Genomic DNA, 22,843 nt, shown 5'->3' with positions numbered 1-22,843 from the left:
AAAACTCTGTCCTCAAGTCTCAGTTTGGTAAGTGGGTTATGGAAGTCATGTTTCAGCAGCAAGAAGGGGGTGTCTGCTCACCAGCCATTGAATCCAGGCTGGCCTGAGGTTTGCTCTGACCAGCAAACAAGTGGAAGTAAAGGTGCTGGATCTGAGCCAAGCCCCTGAAGCCAGTGAGCTGCCCCTTCCTCATGCACCCCTCAGTTCCTCCCTTTAAACCCAAGGTCTTTGGTATTAGTAAAGTGACTTGAAAACCAGAGCTCCTTCCTCCATGGGAGAAGCACGTAGATACTGTTTCTAGTGGGGAGAGGGTGTGGAACAAGGAGCAAGAGATGTGGGAAATTTACAGACCTCCATCCCTGAGCTGGAGAAGGGGGACACAGGGCCACGCTGGGCCTCCTTCCTCGGTGAAGAAGAAACTCCAGCAAGCCAGGAGGCTGAGATTACCTCCTGGCTACTAGTGAAGCCCCAGCATAAGGACAACCTTGTTCCCCTGCATTAAGGTAGGATGGGGAAGGGGACAGACCCTCCCCTTAGCTCAGGGCTCTCAGCTCCTCTGGCGGCAGCTGCTGCTAAATTGTCTCATTCTATAGAAGGGGCACTCCAAGCTCAGAGATGCTGTGTCCCCTTCTCAAACCACCTAGCAAATGAAGGGTGGGCAGGGACCGTCTCCTGAGCAGACACATTCTCAGCCTCTCCCTAGGAAACGCAGGGCCCAGCTCCAACCCGGCCACCTGCCCCTCCTCACAAAACCCAGAACAGCTTCGATCTGAGAGTCCCTCTTAAAGATGGGAGCTCCTTGAGAGCTAGAGTCATGTCTGCTTCATTTCTCGGTCCTCCTAGTGTCCATCTGGCCCGAGGAGGAGCCAGGACAGGGCTGCTACCCCTGGGTGCAAGGTCAAGGTCTCCTGACATGGTACACACATTTCTCTCAGGCAGTATCTTAAGCATATCTGTAAGTGGTTGTCTATAAATATACCTTTCGGGAATATTCGTGTGTGTGTGTGTTTGTGTGTGTGTGTGTGTGCACATGTACCCATCTTTGTTACTGGATTGGGAGTTCCCTGATGGTACAGGCTGTGAGATAGATGATAGATAGATAGATAGATAGATAGATAGATAGATAGATAGATAGATAGGTAGGTAGGTAGGTAAATTGGGTAGGTGGATGGATAGGTGGGTGGATCGATGGTTGGATGGAAGGATGGATGGATGGATAGATCCAGCCATTCATCTCCTATGACCCTGGGATGGTGATTTGCTCATAATGGACTCAGATAACATGGAAAGAAGAAAGGCAGAATCCAGGGCAGTCCTTGTCCCTAGAAGAACAGGGGAGCCGGAAGACACCGCAGCAGCAAAGGCTCAGGGCTTGAACCTAGAAGGCCCAATATAGTTTTAGTCATTCAATTTCTCTGACGTTCCATTTTCTTTTGTGCAGGAAGAGAGTGATGATAATAGGATCTGCCTCTCAAGGATAAACGGGAGGATAAGCACAGAAGCACGTGTTGTAAGTTCACAGAGTGAACCGGCCCAGGGCTTTGAATTCAGGCAGGAACAGAACCCAGTTCCGGCTCTGCTCCTCGCGTCCTGCTGGGTCCTGAGGACATTGCTTGACCGCCTGAGGCTCGGCTGCAAACTTGGGAAAGGAATTCGCTTCCTGGCAGGGGTCTGTGAATACGGAGCAAGGCGCCACGTGTGGGAGCAGGTGCTCAGCTATGGTGAACCCCCTTCCTGCTGCTGGCAGGACCCCTCTTTAGAAGGCCTGGCTCCACCCCTCGCAGTTGGGAAGATCAGAGATGCACATGGAAATACTGTGGCCGGCAGGCTGCAGGGAGGGGCCAAGGTGATAAAGGCTCTGGCAGGAGAGGCTTCCACCAGGGCGGGAGCCAAGGAGGGCTCCCTGGAGGAGGTGCAGAAGATGTGTGAGGAAAGCCCTTTCCTCCTCAGCCGACTCCCAAGAAAGGGGTGGTGTGGGAGGGAGAGGTTGGCAAGGCAAGAAGAGAAATATTTAAAAAAAAAAAAAAAAAAAGACAGTTCTTGGGGACATGCCAGTATTTGCTAACCCGTGGATGTGTTCCCTCAGGAAGGGGTTGGGGGTCTGGCCACTGGAGACAGCTGCCAACACAAAAAGCGGGGGGGACCTGGCTTCACTGGTGGATACAGACCTGGAGTGGGGACCAGGTCTCCATGACGGTGGGAAAAAATGGGGTCTGGAGAGGCCACGGCCCCGGCGGCCCAAAGCAGCCAAATAGAGCTGGGCAGCCAGGGGTCCTGGTTCTTCCCGTCTAGTTAGGCCTCTCGCTCCTGCTGGGGCCTGAGATAATTTGCTCCCCTTTGTCCACTTCTCCTTCCGTCCATGAGCCCAGCTCACAACGTCCAGTCCTTGTGTGGGAGGGACTGACCGTCCTGTCCTCTCAGGTCTCTCAGAGAAACTGGCCACCCTCGGACCCTCTACCAAAGCCACCAGGCTGTGACCCTCCTCAACCCCTTCCCTGGCCTGTGGGCCAGAGATGATTTGGACCAGGGAGGGCCTGGCCCACGGCAGCCAATCTGCGGGAGGCTGGTGCCCAACAGTGGCCAATTACAAGCTCGTGTCCACTGATCCGAACTTGGACAGAATTTTCCAGCTCTTGGAGGAGATGAAAGTCTGGGTCCAGAGGGGCTGCCCGTGCTTAGCAAAGTGGGGTGCGGATGAGGGGGCAGTGAGGGCTTTTAGTGGTAGAGACAGGAGAGTGGGAGAGGAGGAGGAACTGAAAGAGGGAGGGGGAGGGGGTGAGCAGGGGAGAGAGGGCAAGCCCAACCCCCTAAAATACCCTCCAGAGGGTCCCGGTATCAGTCCCTGAAAATCCTTCCATGAAATCCTAATCTTTTAAAAAAATGTATGGACTAAATTTTTATAGGCATTTGCATTTTGAAAAATAATATGTAGGGAGAAATCTGCATAAAATAACTATTCCACTTAATGACAGGCCAGTAGGAGAATGGAGACTGTGGCCCCTTCAAGCACATCCTACTCACCTCCCCGCTTCCCCACAAAGGTGGCCGGCATCTCGGGGCTTTTCTTTATCACCTTATAGAGCCAACTAAGCATGTGACCTTAGACTCTGTAGTTTAATTCTGCCAGCTTTGACATTTTACATAAATGGAATTGTACCTATGTGTTCTTTTGAGTTCAGCGTCTTTGATGCAGTGGAACCGTTTTGGGGATTAAATTGTGTCTTTTCCCGTGGTTTAGCTCGCTCGTTCTCGGTGCTCGCTCGTTCTCGGTGCTCGCTCGTTACTCCATGACTGGCCACACTGGAATGTGTGCATCCATCCCACTGTCGCAGTGGGCATTGTTTCCAGGCAGAGAACATTATGAATCACTCTTCTGGTCCTTCCGTCCAGTTTTCTTTAGGTATCCTAAGAAGATCACTGAATTTTACCACCAAGAAGCAACTTGAACATGAGGAAAGAGCACTTAACTTGAAAATGGGGAAATCCAGAGAAATCCTAGTCCTTCTGAGGGACCGGATCCTGGACCTCTCAGGGAATGGAGATCCAGATTCATTTCACTTTCTGAGCCAAGAAATCAACAAAGATTTTTTTCAGCATGTGAATGGGTCCCGATGTGCAGGAGACCTCAGAAGATAGGGCCTCAGGTTTCCAGAAGGAAGCAGTCTCTGGGATGGGCTGAGAAGGAGAATTCATCTAGGGTAAACTGGAAATTATTTAATTCAGTCCTTTGTGCAGAAATCCCTCCAAACGTCTGAGTTTCCTGGCTTCCTTGTCTCCCCGAGTCAGGTGGGCCTGGAAACCTCTCCATCCCCATCCGAAGGGGCACCTGGCTCACACCTGCCTGAACACTGAAACCCACTGTCTGCAGGGCAGTGAGGCCAGTGGGCGGGGACTGCACAAGATAAGAGCTTGTTACCAGGCAGCCTCTGCATAGAAGGTGATGGATGAAACAAACCAGCTAACAAACTTCCTACGATGATTTTGCCCAATCTGAGCTCTTGTAAATGAGCATTTGGGCATTTGGGTTCCAAGGACGGAAATCAAATTGTGTTCACAGACGGTTTACAGCCTCAGAGGCTGGACTCTATGGACGCTGTGTGTAAATACATGGGACGTGGTCTATATAGCTTGAGGACTGGACTCGGCAAATCCAACAGGGCCAGAGGGACACATTCAAAAGAGAACCTGGATTTGGGTCTCACCCCTGACACCAGCTTGTTGAATGCTCATTCTCCTTTCTGGGTCTCAGCTCCTCCATCTGTAGATTGGGGGGCTGGACTCGGAGACCTCTAAGGGCCATTTGCTCTCCAAAGGTCTATGATTCTACACATGCTCTGGGGAAGAGAGGGCTTCAAAAGTGAGACTGCACGACTTTAGAAGACTTATGATCAGGGTCAGGTGTTATAAACCAGAGCCTTTCAGGAAGACCCACAGGCTAGCAAGGGCTTGGCTGGGAGAGCTCAGATAAACTCAGACCTTCCCTGTGGCCTGTGCTCGATCGTGTTCAAGTATTGCAGATGGCTTGCCTTGCTTGAAGAAGAGACTCACACAGATAAACTAGACACCTTACCATTCAACTTACGTTTTCACTTCTGATATCAAGAACCTCCTTCCAGGTAGACACAGACAGTTCAAACTCATAATCCATGGAACGAATATAACACAGTTTATCTAACCAGCCCCTTATTATTGCACATGCAGGTTATTTCCGGGGTTTTTTTTTTGCAAATGGTGATGTAATAGACACCCTCATACGTACATTCTCACGTACCGCCGTTTTTACCACACAGGTCAGATCATGTCGCTCACGATATAACACAAAGTCCTCAGCCTGGGTTTCCAAGTTCTGGCCCTGCCACCTTCTCTGCGCCCACCTTGGATGACCTACCCTGTGCCCATTACCACCAGTTACGCCAGCCTGATTGCCAGGCCTTGAACTTGCCAGGCCCAGTCCTGCCTTGATGCCACAGTGTCAGCTACTCCCTCTCCTAGAAGGCTCTTCCTTCATCTTCGATGACTTCTTCCTCACCACTCGGGGCTCAGGTTGAATGTCACCTCCTCTGAGAGGCCTTCCTGCTCATTCGAGTTAAAGTGGCCACCCTCACTCTCTTGTATTATCTCATATCAATTCTCCACACAGCCTATTGAGGGTTGAATTGTGTCCTCTCAAAAGATACAGCTGACCTTTGAACAACGCGGGGGTTAGGGGCCAGGGACCCCTCCTTGAAGCTGAAACTCCATGTATAATTTATAGTTGGCCCTCAGTATGCATGGTCCTTTCACTTCCATGGCTCTGTATCCACGGATGCAACCAGCTCTGGATCGTGCAGTCCTGTAGTATTTACTATTGAAAACAAGCCACGTATAAGTGGACCTGTGCAGTTGAAACCAGTGTTGTTCAAGGGTCAACTGCATATCGAAGTCTTAACTCCTGGTACCTGAAAGTGATTTTATTTATTTAATTAGTTATATATATTTTTTTAAATTGCAACGTTGTGCTCATTTCAGGCATGAAAACGGCTGTATTTGGAGATAGTTTTTGTGATGTAGTCAAGTTAAGTTGAGGTCATACTGGACTGGGACAAACCCTAATCTGATTACTGGTGTCCATTTAAGAAGAGATAATTTGGACAAAGAGACACCAGGAGGAGAATGCCAGGTGACAACAGAGGTGGGGGTGATGTGTCTACAAGCCAAAGGACACCAGGGGTTGCTGGCAGCCACCAGGAGCTAGGAGAGGGGCAAAGAACAGACTTTCCCTTGGAGCTTCCAGAAGGAACCAACCCTGCGATACCCTGATTTTGGATACTTCTGGCCTCCAGAGTTGTGGAGGAGAGGGATCCCAGTTGTTTTAAGCCGCCCAGACTACGGTGATTTGTTATGGAAGCCCTAGGAAACTGACACACAGCCCTAATCCCAACCTAGCACATTTCTAGCTCCTTTCTTTCCTTGTTTACTTGTGGTCGGCCTCTCCCACGAGAACATCAGCTCTGTGAGCGCAGGGCCTTGTCCATCATGTTCATGGCCACACCCTCAGAGCCTGACACATTGTCATTTTTTGAATGAAGTGACTGAAAGGAATAGATTCCTATAGGTGAGATCACGGAGTCAAAACCTACGTGCATTTTAATTTTCACAGACCATCAGATTATTTTCCCCCAAATGTCATAGCATTGCCCACCTCCCAGCAGGGCGTGCGAGGGTCCCATTTCCCACAACCTGTTCAGCGTTGAACTATTAATCTTTTTGATGTCTGCCAGCTGGAGGGTGAACACGGGATGTCACTGCTGTTCTTCCATTTTCCTGACTATTGGGAAAGCTGATCATTCTTTCATAGATTTTATGTGCTATTACGTGTTATTTACATGCTCAATTTTCTTGTGAGTCGCTTAGTCATATCTTTGTCCATTTTTAATTGTATGTGTGGTAGGCACAATAATGCCCTCCCTACCAATTGTTCGTGTGCTGATCCCCAGAACCTGTGAACATGTTCAGTTACAGAGCCAAGAGGAACTAAGATCACAGATGGAATTAAGGTTGCTAATCAGGTGACATTGAGACAGGAAGACCATCCTGGATCACATGGGTGAGCCCGATGTAATCACAAGGGTCCTTAAAGGTTGAAAGGGGAGTCCAAAGAGAGAGACCCAGAGAGATGGCAGCATGGGGGCTCAGACTGTTGCTGCTGGCTTTGAAGATGGGGGAAGACTCTGAGGGCCGAGGAATACAAGCAGCCTCTAAAATCTAGAAAAGAGCCTCTAAAAGGAACCCAGACTTGCTAACACTTTGGTTTTAGCCCAGTGAGATTCCTTTTGAACTTAGGACCTTTAGAACTACCAAGTAATAAATGCAGGTTGTTTTAAGCCAATGTGTTAAAGCAGCAATAAGAAATTCATATACTGTGCTTGAATTTTCTTATCAACTCACAGAAGCCTGTAGTACGTTACGGATTGAAATACTTTGTTTTCTTACATCCATGCTACCCTCACCATCTGGTACTGGAATTACTGGATTTTAATGTACCTCCTTCCTCCTTGAGTTCTCTAGGACAGGGTCTGTATGTCATCTTGGCATTCCTAGCAACGCAGCACCTGGCAGGTGCATGGGAATGTGGAATGAATGAAAACTGGTGAGCTGTAGTAACATCTTTACGTTCAAGTACCCTTGTACCCCACAAAAGACCGAGCCTTCAGATAACAGGGAGACCCAGGCTTTGTCCCAGTTCTTGGCCCTGTTTCCCAGGCTTAGCTCAGAGGTGAGGTTGATCATAAACCCCTTCCTGAGTGAGGTTTGGATAGGCAGCGGGCCTGGGAAGGAGGAGTGCCGTCAGCCGGATGCGGGGCTGCAGAGTTGATGCAGCTGTGGGAAGTGGACACGGATAGAGTGAGGAGGGTTCCCCAATCCCTGGGCACTCCGACACATCTCAGCATGTCACAGGCTGCAGCAGGACATCCTCCCATGAAGACAGAGTAGGGTCTCTCTGGCTCTACTGTGTAGTTCAACAGAACAGCAGTGGTCGGAAGTCTGGGGTCGCAGCAAAGACAAAGACAGCAGCACAATGGAAGCCCACCTGGAAAGGTGATACCAAGTAGGACAGGACACCCCACTCCATTGCAGCTTTGGAGAGGAGGTGAGAGAATCTCTGCAGTGAATTTAGAAACTCTGGATTGATTGAGGTGCAATGTCTACTATTTAGAATAATTGGGGCTTAAAGAGAAATTATTAAATTGAATTATTTTTTTAAGTTGCATCTCTTACATACTTGAGATTTGTTTCCCCTTCACACAATTTGAAAGGAATTAAAAGGAATTAATTTGAAGGAGAAAAGAACTTAAGGAAATTAATTCTTCCTTGGGAAGGGTCAGGTAGATCATCTTCTCAGCAGAAGCAAGATGAGGGGAGGGAGTTGTTAGTGTTTATGCGCTGAGTAAATTCATGTGCTAATGAGGGGAGGATTATTCCAACTACTCTGGGGAAGCGGATGGAGTTCCCAGGAATTGGGCCACTGCCCACCCTTTGCCCTTTTATGGTCAGCCTCGGAACTGTCCTGGCACCTGTGGGAGGACCATTTATCAGCTATTGTATTTCAATGAAAAGATACTGAAGCTCAAGTTCCACTGGGAGTTGGATCTTCCGCCATCTTGTGCCAATGACTGCGTCATTCTTTTAATGATTGTGCCCTGTCCCCATCCCTCCACATCTCTGGAGGCTCTAGGGGAGGATCCGTTTCCTTTCCTTTTCCTACTTCTAGAAGCCACCTGCTTTTAGAAGCCACCAGGCTTGTGATGCCTTCCTCCATCTTCCCAGCACATCACTCCGACCTCTGCTTCCACTGTCACGTCTCCTCTTTCTGACTTGGACCCCCTCACTTCTCTCTTCATAAGGACCCTTGTGATTATACTGGGCCCAGCTGGGTGATTCAGGATACTCTCCTCATCTGCCAAGTCCCTTTTGCCATGTGGGGTACTGTAGTCACAGATTCTAGGGATTAGGATGTGGACATCTTCGGAGGGACAGTATTCCGTCTCCCACATTCTTGTTTATAGAGCTGCTTGTTTGTGTCTTTCTCAGATGGCAGAGTCCTGATGGGCTGCTTAGTGGACCCATAAGAACCCTTCGCCCTCATCGCTGGAGTGCCCACCCTCCTCATACCCTCCAGCCAGAAGCATCCTTCACTACATACAGACCAGCCCTGGGTTTGCAGAAGCTCTGGCCTGGCCTCGGCACTAACACCTTCCTCCCTGGACATCAGCCTGCTTTGTGCTCCCAGGATTCTAAGCACATACAACTCCGTAGTCTCTCGTAAGCCCTGCCCAGTCCAGAGAAGCTAGCTGACGCTGTGATATGGAGCTGTCTTTACACATCTGGTGAGTCCTTGGGCAACACGCTGACCCTCTTTAGCTGGCAGTCCCCTTGGCTTTAACGTGGGAAGTGGCACAAGTTGAGAGGAGATGGGTGATCAAAGCCAAGTCCTACTTGTATTTAAATTCAGCTGTTAATAAGCTCCTGGTGGTCAGGTCAGAGAGGGGACAGTACAAGGGAGCTGAATGGGGTGCGGCAGGACAGGTGAGAGACTCTCAAGGGGAGGCCACCTCAGCCTCCACCCAGGGCGCCCCACTCAGGCTGGGCCCCCGCCCCACTTCAGCCCCGCCTGGCCCCTGAAGTTCAGGCCTCCCTTGCTCTGATCACCACTTCCCACCCTTCAGCTCTCTCCCACCTACCGAATCTGCTCTTCCTGCTTGTCAAGAACACCCTTTCATCTCTCTTTTCTATAATGAGAAATTTCAAAAACTACAGGAAAGTGTAGAGAGCAAAATAGCACACATCCATCTACCACCTGCTCTGTGGTGATAATTTTAACAAAGTTTGCTTCTAAATTTTTTGAAAGCCTAAAACACTATAGGTATATTGAAGTCCCACGTGTGTCCCCTCTGAGTTCCTTTGCCCTCCCTAAATTGAACTCCTCCCATCCCTAGAGGAAACCACAATCTTGACTTTGATGTGCCCAAGAATAGTGTGTCCACATTCTTCCCACATATGTGCCTCCATCAAAATAGATTACAGGCATGAGCCACCGCTACCTGCAAACGCAGTGAGAGCTCCATCGCAGCTTCAACAGCCTTTTTCACAGAAATGGAAAAGCAGATCCTCGGATTCATATGGAATTGCAAGGAGCCCTGAAGAGTCAAAACAATCTTGAAAAAGAATTGTAAGGTTGGAGGTCTTACACTTCTGATTTCAATAGCTACTACAAACTCCAGTAATTAAAACAAGATTAGACTGGCATAAGGATAGTTATATAGACCAATGGAATGGAGTGCCCCGAACTAAACCCTCCCACATATGGCCAATTGATTTTTGATAAGGGTGCCATGATCATTCAATGGGGGAAAGGACAATTTTTTCAACAGATGGTGGTGGGAAAACTGGGTTTCTACCCGCCAAAGAAGTTGGGCCTCTTACCAACACCATACACAAAAACTAACTCAATGTGGATCAAAGACCTAAACTTAAGGGCTAAAACTTTAAAATTCTTCTAAGAAAACATAAGTGAAAACCTCAACACTGCAACCTCAAATCTGGTAACAATTCCATGGATTTAACACTAAAAGTACAAGGAACAAAAGAAAAAAATAGATAAATTGGACTCCATCAAAATTTAGTCTGTTTTTCTTCCATTTTTTATTGAAGTATAGTCAGTTTACAATGTTGTGTCGATTTCTGGTGTACAGTATAGTGTTTCAGTCATACGTGTACATACATATATTCCTTTTCATATGTTTTTAGGTTACAACATGATATTGAATATATTTCCCCATGCTATACAGTAGAAACCTAATGTTTATCTGTTTTATATATAGTAGTTAGTATCTGCAAAACTCAGACTCCCAATTTATCCCTTCCCCCCTCCCCCGCTGGTAACCATAAGTTTGTTTTCTATGTCTGTGTGTCTGTTTGCTTTGTAAATAAATTCTTTTGTGTCTTTTTTTTTTAGATTCCATATATCAGAGATATCATCTGGTATTTTTCTTTCTCTTTCTGGCTTACTTCACTTAGAATGATGATCTCCAGGTCCATCCATGTTGCTGCAAATTATTTCATTCTTTATTATGGCTGAGTAGTATTCCTTTGTATATATATACCACAGCTTCTTTATCCAGTCATCTGTTGATGGACATTTAGGTTGTTTCCATGTCTTGGCTGTTGTATATAGTGCTGCTATAATCATTGGGGCACATGTATTTCTTTGAATTAGAATTCCCTCCAAATATATGCCCAGGAGTGGGATTGCTGGATCAGAGGGTAAGTCTGTTTTTAGTCTTTTGAGGAATCACTGTACTATTTTCCACAATGGCTGCATCAAACTACATTCCCATGTTGCTACATTGTCTAAGTTTTTTAATTTGCTGGCAAAAAGTTTTTCTTTAACCATTTCATGTCTGTAGGAACTTTTTCATTACTTATATTGGTAAATTATATTCTCTCTCTTTTTATCTTGGAGTTCATCAATTTTATTATCTTTTTAATAATCAAACTTTTTTCTTTGCTAATCTACTCTGATGTCTACCTGCTTCATATTTCATTGATTTGGGTTCTAATTTTTATTATTTCCTTCTGTCTTTTTCCCTTGGGTCTAAGTTATTCTATTTCTAATTTCTTGAAATGGAAATTTAGATAACTGGTCTTAAACTATTTTCTCTGTTATGCATTTAAAACTATAAATATCTTTCTAATCACTGCTTTGACTGCTCACTTCAGGTGTTTGTATGTAGTATTTTAATCTTCATTCAGTTCAAAATATTTTCTAATTTTCTGTGTGATTTTTTCCTTGGCCCGTGGGTTATTTATGAGTGTTCTGCTCAATCCAAACATTTAGGGTTTCTAATAATCTTTCTTTTGATTCATTTCCAGTTTAATTCCACTTTGGTCAGAGATCACACCTAACATGATTTCACCTTTTGAAATTTGTGAAGACTTGCTTTCTGGTCCCACTTTAGTTCTATTTTGGTAAATATGCCCTTGAAGAGAACGTGTATTCTCCAGTCGCTGGGTGCCATGTAGTGTAGCTGTCTATTAAGTCAAGGTAATTAAACCTGTTGTTCGTATTTTCTATACACTTATTGATTTTTTTGTCTGCTTTTTCTATCAGTTGCTGAGAAAGATTGGTTAAAATCTCCAACTGTGATTACAGATGTGCCCGTTTGTCTTTCTTGCTGTATCAATTTCCTGCTTCAGTGTGTTGTGCACCACTATCATTAAATGCATACAAATTTATGATTGTTATGTCTTCCTGTTGAATTCACCCTTTTACTGTTATGAAATGTCTTTCATTACCGCTGCTACTGCTTCTGGCTCTAAGGTCTATCTTGTCTGATATTAACAGAGTGACATAAAGTTTACCGTCTTTTTACTTGCTACCTTTCTAAAGGTACTTGCTATATCTAACGTATGTCTCATAAATAGCACACAATTTTTTTAATCCAGCCTAAAAATATTTGTCTTTTAATAGGACTGTTGAGTGGTGTTTAAATCTACCATCTTGTTTCTTTTTCAATATTTATTCCATCTCTTCTTTAAACTTTTATTTCTCCTTTGTGTGTGTGTGTGTGAGGGTTTGTGTATTGCATTTTACCTCTTCTGTTAAATTCTTTATTATATTTCTCTTTGCTTTTAGTGGTTAACTTGCACCATTGACTTTTGGAGTCTACCTTAAATTGGTACTTTTACCATGTCACAAATAATAGAGAAAACTTAAAATGGCTTATGTCCATGGGTACCCATCTAATTTATGGTATTACTGCTGTTATATGTTTTACTTCTATATGTTTCAAATCCTACAAGCCATAGTTATCAACGTGGCTTCAAACAGTCATCTTCTTACATACATTCACACATTTGCCCTCCTGGTACCTTCCATCCCATCCTGCAGTCCTGAGTTTCCACCTGGGATCATTTTCCTTGTATCCTTGTGTTGTGGGTCTGCTGATTAGAAGTTCTCTCAGCTTTTGTTAGTGTGACATCTTTACTTTACCTTCATTTCTTAAATTTTAGCCTTAAAATTTGGGGGGTAACAATTGCAAAGTTATGGGACAGCACAAAGTCCGATACAAAGAACTTCTTTTGTCTGAACCAGTTGAGGATTTTGCCAAGCTGATGCCTTGATATCCCTGAATACTTAATATATGTTTCCTGTGAATACTTTCCTGGATAATCACAATACAGCCCTCAGAATCAGGAAATTAATAAGTATGCATCACCATCTTCTCCAGGACTCCAGTTAAAGATTTGCCAATCGTCCCCAAAATGTCCTTTACAAAGAAGTCATGCTTTGCATTTAGTTGTCATGAGCTGTCATGCCTTCAGCCTTCTTCAGTCTGGACCAGGTCTTCCATCTTCCCTGGATTTTCCTGACCTTTACGCTTTTGCTGATCATAGGGCTAGAGATTTCGTAGACTGCCCCCAGGGTATGCTTGTCTGACTTGCCAGCATTACATTCGGGTGATGCTGCTGTGGCAGGACTGTCACAGAAGTGACGCTGAGCTCTTGTCATTGAATCTTATCAGGCGGCGCGTATCAGGTTTGCCCCATTACTGGTGATGTTTGCTTTCATCGTTTGATTCAGTGGTGGGAGGGTTGCAAGTTTTCTCCACTGTAAAGTTATTCTTTCCCCCTTTTGTAGTTAATAAGCATTTGTGGGACAGTACTTTGAAACTAGGTGAATAGTCCTGGCCCTTATGGAACGTCCCTATTTAACTATTTACTTGTTTGTTAGTTTGTTTTTGTTTTTATTTGTATAGATGTGTACCTTCCTATTTTATTCAAAGGGTTATAAGCCACTGTTGTTATTATTTATTTTGATTTTCATATTGTTTCCGACTTGATCAGTGGGAGCCACTTCGAGGCAGCTTCTGTATCCTTTTGACATGTCCCCAGTCATTCTTTGAGCACTTTCTTGAATTTTGGCACAATATGTTCCTGACTCATCTTATGCTTTCTCTGCCCTCATCCTGGAATAAGCCATTTCTCCAAGGATCCTTGTTTCCTTTTTTAGAAACTGTTACTTAGAAGCCAAAATTTGGGTGTTAGCTATGATTATTGCTTATGAGGTGTTTCTGCTCTTTGCTCTGTTTGCTCTGTGTGAACAGAGCTAGAGAATGTATGTGTGATATGTTAAAATATATGCACGAATTCACTCAGATGTATTTTATTCCAAACCAACATCACGAGGTTTATTTGAGTTCTCTCCTTTTCTATTTGTAACTCCCTCTCTGACTCCCTAAACTGAGCCTCCTCACCCACAGTGGGGATTTACCTCTCCCCCTGCCCAGGCTCGGGCATCCCGCATCTGGCTTCCCCTCCATGGGGATGCCTTTCTCATCCTCTTTGGGGTCTGACATCCTGCTCTGGGCCACCGTGGCTTCCTCCGCCATACACACACAAACACACATATACCATAACTTGCTCTGCCCCCACATAATAGCTTTAAAACTAAATTTCTCAGGGAGGGAAAAAAAGGAAAGGGAACGGAAAGAGGAACATGAATTGTCCTCATTTATGAAGAAAACTTTTACTGGGTATAGAGCTTCCCTTTCTGCAATTAAAGATGCCATTCCATTGTCTTCCGGCTTTCATTGTTGCAACTGACAAGTCAGTCATCACCCATTGCTGCTCCTTGGAATGTAATGTGTGTTTTATTTTTCCTGCCTGCTTTTAACATTTTTTTCATTGTCTTTGATGTTCATGGTTCAACTATAATGTGCCTGTCTGTAGTTTCCTTTGTATTGCTCTTTTTGGGATTCACTGAGCTTTGTAAATCTTGAATTAATGTCTTTATCTGATTTTGAAAGTTTTTTTCTTCCATCTCTTCCAATGTTGCTTGCCTTATTCTCTCTCCATCCTCTCTTTCTGAAAACCTAATTAGATAATGTTAAACCTGTGACTGTGTCCCAGTATGTGTCTTGTACTCTGATCTGTTATTTTAATTATTTTCTCCTTCTGTGCTTCAGTTTGGTACTTTCTATATACCTGTCTTTGAGCTCACTGATACTACCCCCTATTGTGTTTAGGTTGCCATTAAATCCACTCAATGATTCCTTAATTTCAGATATTAAATCTTTTTCAGTTCTTAAATATCTATCTAAATTTATTAAAGTCTAATTCTCTGCAGAAATTCACTATCTTTTCATTTGTCTTTTCTTTATATACCCTTTTTATATCCTATTTATAATAGTTAAGTCCTTGTCTGATAACTCCAATAGCTAAATTATCTGTGCTGTAATGGTGAGTTGAGCACTTCCAACCAAAATTTGGTTCAAATGTTAAGACTGATGATCAAAAGTATATGAAACAAGAATGTGAAAAGATGTATCACATATAAAGATTTCTGGAGAGAGCCTAGAAACTTCCCAAGCAGATCCAAAAATGACTTAAGAGACCAGGGAAAGGAGATTGGCTTTGGGGTCATTAGAGGATGGGGCTCGGGGTGAGACGTCCCATACATGGACCAAGACTTGCATAATTTGAGCTTTCTGCTGAAGCTAATAGAGGCAAACCTGGGCTTCCTTATGAGCTGGACAGATCTAAGACAGAAGGGAAGGAGTGGTGGGGCTTGACAGCTGTCAGCAGTCAAATAGCAAAAGGGGAGCCAAACTCTTTATTACAATCTGTGCCATGGACTGAAAGCTTGTGTCCCCTCAAAATTTCCATGCTGAAGCCCTAACCCTCAGTGTATTTGGAGGTGGGACCTTTGGGAGGTAATTACATTGAGATGAGGTTATGAGGGTGGTGCACTCCTGATGGGATTAGTGCCCTCATAAGAAGAGGAAGATACACAGAGCATCCTCTCTCCACCATGTGAGGATGCAATGAGAAGGTGGCCATCCGCAAGCCAGGAAGGAAGATCTCACGAGAAACAGAATTTTGACTTTGGACTTCCCAGTCTCCAGAACTGTGAAAAATAAATGTTTGTTGTTTAAGCCACCCAATCTGTGGTATTTTGCTATGGCAGCCTGAGCAGACTAAGTCTGCTTCTATTGTATTTTTTCTCACATCAGTTTCTCATATTTTCCACCTTTTCACATGTCTTGTAATTTTTAAATTGAATCTTAGATATTTTATATAAAAGAATCAGAGAACTTGAAGTCATTATTCTTCCCCAGAGAGGATCCCCCATCCTCTGTTAGGCAATGAGTGACTGATCACCTCATTCCAATCGGAAATTGAGATGGGCTGGACTGGACTGGATTCTGGTGTTAGTCAGTCCACCTCTAGTTTCAGACATCCCAAGAATGAGACATCATGTGCTTCTTGTAGCTGCCTCCTTCTAGCTGCTTCCTCCTCAGGCATGGTCTCCCTGAGTTTTTGACTCTAAGACTTTGGCCGCTTGGCCTCAAAAGTTCTGCTTTTCTGAGATTTTAAGCTTAGCATTTTCATCCCTCTTCACATGCAAGCAAAATATCTGGTAAGTATCTTGAGGGGGATACTTACCATCTGTTTCTTGATGGCCTTATCCTCTAGTTGTATTTTGCCTCCTAAGGACTGGAAAACTGTGCCTTGACAGAGAAATGTGAAAACGCGGTCAAGACAATAATACAACCTGGTAGACGTTTTAGCTAGTTGAATAGCTCCAGTGGAATTTCCAAATATTTTTCTTTCTCAATCATACTAAGGAATTAATGCCTTCTTCTCATAAGGGACAGAATTGAATTTTTTATTGAAGTATAGTCAGCTTACAATGTGTCAATTTCTGGTGTACAGCATAATATTTTGTCATACAGATACAGACATATATTCATTTTCATACTCTTCTTCATTATAGGTTACTACAAGATATCAAAAATAGTTCCCTGTGCTATAAAGAAGAAACTTGTTGTTTATCTATTTTATTTATACTAGTTAATATTTGCAAACCTCAAACTCCCAATTTATCCCTTCCCACTTCCATCCCCCCTGGTAACCATAAGTTTATTTACTATGTCTGTGAGTCTATTTCTGTTTTGTAATAAGTTCATTAGTGTCTTCTTTTTTCTTTTTTTATATTTCACATACAAGTAATATCATATGGTATTTTTCTTTATCTTCCTGGCTTACTTAAAATGACGATCTCCAGGTCTACACATGTTGCTGCAAATGGCATTATTTTGTTCTTTTTTATGGCTGAGTAGTATTCCACTGTATAATACACCACAGCTTCTTTATCCAGTCATCTGTCGATGGACATTCAGGTTGTTTCCATGTGTTGGCTATCGTAAATAGTGGTGCTATGAACATTGGGGTGCATGCATCTTTTCAAATTAAAGTTCCCTCTGGATATATGCCCAGGAGTGAGATTGCTGGATCATACGGGAAGTCTCTTTTCAGTTTTGTGAGGAATCTCCATACCGTCCTCTATATTTGCTGCACCAAACTACATTCCCACCAACAGGGTAGGAGGATTCCCAAGAATTGAATTTTAAGACTCTGATGGCTCAAGCAATGTTTAACTCAACAAAATAATTGTCAATGATGGTGTTCAGCCATCAGCAATGAGTTGAAGAATAAAAGAAGATATGTGTGTGCATGAGGTCCTGTTGTCATCCTTTAAATCTTTCTTGCTTGGCAACTACTGCCTCCCTCTATTCCTCAGGCTGGCTCAGAATGGGAAGGAACAGTAGAATAACTGAGAGAGGATGATTTTAGAGTCAGGTAGACTTGCTCTTCAACCCCCGTGTTACCTTAAGGAAATTGCTTATCTTCTATTAAACTCTGGTTTCTTCCTCTGTAAAATAAGGCAAACAACACCTACCTCCTAGGGTTGTTGTGAGAACTATGTGAGATATAAGTACCCCAAACACAGGAAATAATCTATACATTGTCTTCAGTGGTCTTCGCTTGTCCTCAGTTTACTCTTCTGCAAAATCCAGATGGTGCCAAACTCACAGAGGTGTTTTGATTCTGCAGTTAAGTGAGGCCATGCAGGTGAAGGGATGTGCAAATGTAAAATACTGGCCAAAAAGATTTGGTGCCCATGTGAGAGGGAACTCATGGTGGCTAGGGCACCAAGTGACTTATCTCATAGCGAAGTCCAAAGGCTGTTCTGGTTAATTTTTGTTTCTGCAGCCTCTTCACTGTTAGTGCCGTTCTCAGTTCTACCCATCTTCAAAGAGCAACCAAGCGACATTTCCAGAGGGAAGCCTCCTCGGAGGACCAAGCTAGTAACTAGTGTGCTGGTACTTCACAGCATGGTGGGCAGTCGTCATCCATCTAATCCTCAGGATACTCCCACCCACCTGCCCCGTTAGGTTGCCACAGTGGTGCAGCGCTGGAATCACACAAAACAGCGATCAAATCAAATCCCACTTCTGCACCTTACTAGCTGTGTAACTTTGCGCAAGTCTCTTAAACTTTCTGTCATCACTTTCCCCACCCATAAGCCAGAGATACAATAACATGGGCAGACCTCTGAGCTGTTGCAGGTTCAGTTCCAGACCACTGCAAAAAAGCAAATATCACAATAAAGCGAGTCACACAAATTCTTTTGGTTCTCCGTGCATATAAAAGTTTTGCTCACACTATACTGTAGTCTAGTAAGTGTGCAACAGCATTATGTCTAAAAAAATGTAGATACCTTAATTTACAAATACTTCAGTGCTAAAAAAAAAAAGTGCTAACTACCATCTGAGCCTTCAGCGAGTTGCAGTAGTGACACCGAACACTGTTGATCACAGATCACCATAACAAATACAACGATAAAGGAAAAGGTTGAAATACTGCAAGAGTTACCCAAATGTGACCCAGAGACAGGAAGTCAGCAAATGTTGGGGAAATGGTGCAGGGTCTTACTTAGAGGCAGGGTTGCCACAAACTTTCAGTCTGTAAAAAGCGCAATAAAGTGAGGCACAATAAAACAAGGTAGGCCCGAACCTACTTTGCAGGACTGTTTTAGGCAATGAATGAAATAACAGGAAGCCTGGTGTACATGGGAGATGTCCGTAAATGGCATATTTACGTCCCCGTTACTGGGTGCGCTGACACCTCCTGCACCCACGTGCCTAGCTCTGTGCTGGGTCAGCCTCCGCATCTTCACTGTCCCGCAGCCAGGTCTCTTCCGGGTCCCCTTTACTTCCCCGTCTTCCGGGCAACAGAGGGCGCTGCTTTAAGGGGGCTGGGCCAAGGGCCTATGGGAGCCAATGAGAGCGCGGGAAGGCCGCTAAGGAGCCAATGGGTGCGGTGGTGGGGCGGGGCCGGGTCCTCTCTGAAGGCCCAGCGCCTGGGGCTCCCTCCAGCCTGCGCTTTAACGGCGGGTGAGGGCAGGGTGCAGGCCGGCACTGGCTTCCACCTCCTCCCCAGACCCGGAGAGCATGAATAAATTAGCTATTCTTAGTAGGGCCTGAAAAGGAGCCCTTTCTGTCTAATAAGAAAGACAAAGGTTTGTCAGTATCTATTTCTTAAACCCAAACAGTAGAGTTACGTGGGTCGCTGGTTCTGCGTTGGTGGGGCCTGAGCAGGCCCCGGGTGCTGGATGATCGGAGGGGCCCCCTAGGCAAAAACCAAATGGTTGTTGCTCTGATGGGCTTTGGCGAGGAGAAACCACCTGTGAGGTTGGCTTAACCCCTGGGGTGCTGGCAGCAGAAGGCTTCAGCCCTCCCCCAGCTGTGACCTCCCAGCCCTTCGCTGGGCAGCGCCTCTCAATCGGCTGGAGGTGGACGGGGACTTAGGGCTGCCGGTGGCCCCTGCGGACCTCAGCCTTTGCCTGAGCCTTGCCTGGGGCTCAGCAGCTTCAGGGCCAATTGGATCACCTCTGCGTCCTCCTCACCCACCACCCCTGCTTCTGGCCTCCTTTCTGCTCCTCCTTCCGCCTGAGCCATTGCCTCTTTCCCCACAAGGCCTTCCTTGGCTGCGTCTTCTCTTCCTTGTGGCCTCGGCTTCCCTGATCACCCATCTGCAGGAGAGCTCTCCCTCCTCATCACTCTCCAGCACAGCATTCTGCCTTTCCTTTCCTATGTTTATCCCAATATGAAATCATTAATTCACCTGTTTGTTTCTGCTCCCCAACTAGAGTGTCAACTCCACCTGAATCTGTTCACTGCCCACTGCCGGACCCGTTCCCAGGACACATAGTAGACACTCCACAAGTTCATGTTGAAAGGGTGAATGAATGAATCCAAAATGTGGTGCCTGTGTGCCTTCTGAAACCATTCCTGATGCTGATTGATGAGTCTGGCCAACACCCCTATTCTCCACATTCACCTTAAGGAAAACTTACGACTGGTGGTGGAGCTGTGTGATGGTCCCCTGTTAAATCCCTGCATGAGTGACACTGTGGTCCAAGCACTTGTCAAAATAATAAAAGTGACCATTATCTATTGAGTACCTGCATGTTCCTATACCAGGCGTTTCTCCATCTCAGCTCAGGATATCATAATGAAATGCCACAGACTGGGTGACTTAAATAAGAGACATTTATTTCTCATAGTTCTAGAGGCTGGGAAGTCCAAGATCAAAGTGTCGGCAGACTCAGTTCCTGGTAAGGGCCCACTTCTTGGCTGGAAGATGGCCACTTCCTTGCTGTGTCTTCACATGACAGAGAAAGAGATTTCTGTTGTCTTTCCTTTTTTTATAAGGGTGCTAATTCCATTGTAGGGTCCCAACCCTCATAACTGCATCTAAACCTAATCACTTCCCAAAGGCCCTACCTCCTAATACCATCATATCAGGAGTAAGGGTTTCAACATAAAAATCTGGGGGGGCGCAAACACACAGTCCATAGCATTGCCTGTAATCTCTGCAGAAATGCCACAAAGTAAGTGATTAATTCCTTTAGTAGGACTCTGAGGTGCAGGGAGGTGGTGTGACTTCCTCAAAGTCACACAGCAAAACCAAGGGTCTGTGGCCTCCCCCTGTGGTAAGCTGCTCCCTCAAACCAGTGAGCTAAGCCCTCTCACACAGAGATCACAACAGCAGGCCCGGGTCTGGGCTGCCTCACCAGTTAATCATGGAATCATTTTGTGGCTGAAAAAAAAAAAATTCAGAGAAATGCCATCTTGGATGGGATGGTACTTTTTGCCCTAAAGCATCACATTTGGGATTTACGCATTAGATCCTTCATCCCACATGAATTTGCTGAGCATCTACCCTGTGTCCTGGGATACACGGTGAGCAGGACAGCACGGTCCTGGGCCTGGGAGAGCTGACCCTCTAGTTCGGGAGTAGACAAGGAAAGGGTGAATTCATGATTCCGTAATGGGAAAAGCACAGTGAAGGAAAGGCAGAATGATGTGCTGGAGAGTGATGAGGAGGGAGAGCTCCTGCAGATGCATGGTCAGGAGGACCCCTCTGAGCCGGTGGGAGGACAGAGACTCTTAGAGGGGCAGAGCCTGTGGAAGGTCAGCACACTTGCTCCTGAGTTTCAGAAATACATCTGTGGAAACAGAGACCCTCTGCTGAGAAAGACAACCAAGTTAGGGCCCACATCCCAAAGCCCAAAAGTCCCCAGTATTTGCTGCTTCTCCGCCCTCAGTGTCTCCCCCAGTGTCCACCTTCCCTCCAGCAGCCCCCACCGCCCCACACCTCCCATTTGTTTCTTTCTTTATTTTACCACATCTGAGGAGTTTTTAATGGGAGAAAGGGCCTAGGAATGGGGTTGTTTGAGGACAAGGAAACGAGCCACTTGCTGTGATGAATGTTCTTGAAAAGCAATTTATTTTTTCACGGGTAGCTCGCCGGGCTGGGGAACAAAAGTGCTTTGGCTGCCTCTCAAATATTAACAGAGGCTAACTGTTTCTTCGGCGTTTCTCTTTCCCCGCACACGCTCACTCGCGCCTCTCCCTAGGCATGACAGAAATGACATCGAGTTCAAGGGCTCCCTGGGGTCCTCTCCCAGGATCAAGTGGCAGCTGCTTTCACGGGCCGTGGGACCATCTCCCTCCCAGCCACACTCTCCCTCTCTGCTCATTTGCTTCCAAAAGGCGACTGCACAGCAAGGACATTTCCCCTCCTGCTGAGAGGGGAAAGGAGTGGGTCCTCCGGGAATCAGAGGTCAGGTGGAAACCCTGAAAATACCTGTGCTGCCCGCAAGTTTAGCAAGAAAGGAAATAGCCCTGCCCCTGAGCCCCTGGGCCCCTGAACTCCAACCACATCCCCCACCAAAGGCAGCGTACTCACATGGGGAGGCAGCCTTTCCCTGGGTTCTCCGCTCACACTAGCAAAATCATTGCCCGCTAAGGATGGACCCCCAGGCATTGAAGTGCATCTACAAGGAAGGCCTCTCAGGCCACAGATCCTCCTCCCAACTCTCCGGGACCCGGCTTTTGCCAAATGATGATTGTGTCTGGCTGTCTGAGGGAGGCTTTGAAATCCCTGGGAAGTATGGCAGCTAAAGCAAAACTGTTCCCTCCCGGCACTGAGGCAAAAAGACAGTGTCTGAAACTTACTGTGATGAGAGCCTGAGTTTTCGCAGTCACTCCAGGAAGCCAGAAGTCTCCCGCCAGCCTGCATCCTGCAAGCAAGACCAGACCAAAGCCCGCCTCTCGCTCCTGCTCCCCTCTGAGCTGACTCCAGCTTTTACATTTGCCGGAGGGATGGTTGTCAGAAACAAGAGCCAAGCAGAGGGGAATCCTCAGCCTGGACAGAGAGCAGACCTCCCTGTCTAATCATGTTAGAGGTGTGTCTGGAAGTGTGACCTAGCTTCCCCAGCAGAGCGATGGACTTGGGATTTGGGTTTGTTCCCTTGAAGGAGGAGTGACATGTCTCATCTCAGCGATTAGGGACTAGAAGCCTTTATCTGCTACAAAAAGAACTTGAGACAAGTAGCAGGGAGTGGGCCTCCTTTTGTCCACTCTGCCAGTCCCAGATCTGGAGTTTGGACAGATCTCTGGACTGAGGCCCCCAAATCCAGCTTCTGACAGGGCTACAGAGACAGGGCATGGAAGGGTCAGCCTGTGCTCTCCTGCTTTCTTCTGGGTCTGTGGTAGGCAGACTCCAAAGAGGGCCTCCAATGAGCTTAGCCTCCTGGGTTCACCTCCTTTCAGAGTCCCCTCCCCTTCAATGTGGCTTTTTCCCCTTGCGGATAGCTTTTGACTAGTAGAAGTTGATAGCAGTGACAACTGTATTTCTGAGGCTATGTTATAAAAAGCTTGGCAACTTTTGCCCAGATCTCTTGGGTGATGCATCTGGAGGTAGCCAGGCTCCGTGTAAGAAGCCTGACTACCCTGAGACAGCCAGGCTTGGAGGAGGAGGTCTACATAGAGAGGCCATAGAGAGCTTCCTGGCTGGTCCCTAGCTCTCCCACCCACCCCAGCTGGACTCATTCTAAGTGAAGTAAGCCAGAAAGGGAAAGAAAAATACCATATGATACCACTCATAC

General features: G+C 45.9%; 1 long non-coding RNA gene across 1 annotated transcript; it reads right to left on the bottom strand.

The window, feature by feature from the left end:
- Positions 1 to 17,612: 17,612 nt before the first annotated feature.
- On the bottom strand, positions 17,613 to 22,432 carry LOC116663565. The gene is made up of 2 exons (XR_004319754.1): positions 21,912 to 22,432; positions 17,613 to 17,970 (listed from the first exon to the last, which is right to left on the bottom strand). It is a non-coding gene; the product is annotated as an uncharacterized LOC116663565 (long non-coding RNA).
- Positions 22,433 to 22,843: the final 411 nt, after the last annotated feature.

This window comes from Camelus ferus, chromosome 5 (genome assembly GCF_009834535.1).
Source record: "Camelus ferus isolate YT-003-E chromosome 5, BCGSAC_Cfer_1.0, whole genome shotgun sequence".
In the NCBI taxonomy this organism is placed as follows: Eukaryota; Metazoa; Chordata; class Mammalia; order Artiodactyla; family Camelidae; genus Camelus; species Camelus ferus.
The sequence above is the reverse complement of the archived record's forward strand: the minus strand, read 5'-3'. Positions and strand labels throughout refer to the sequence as shown.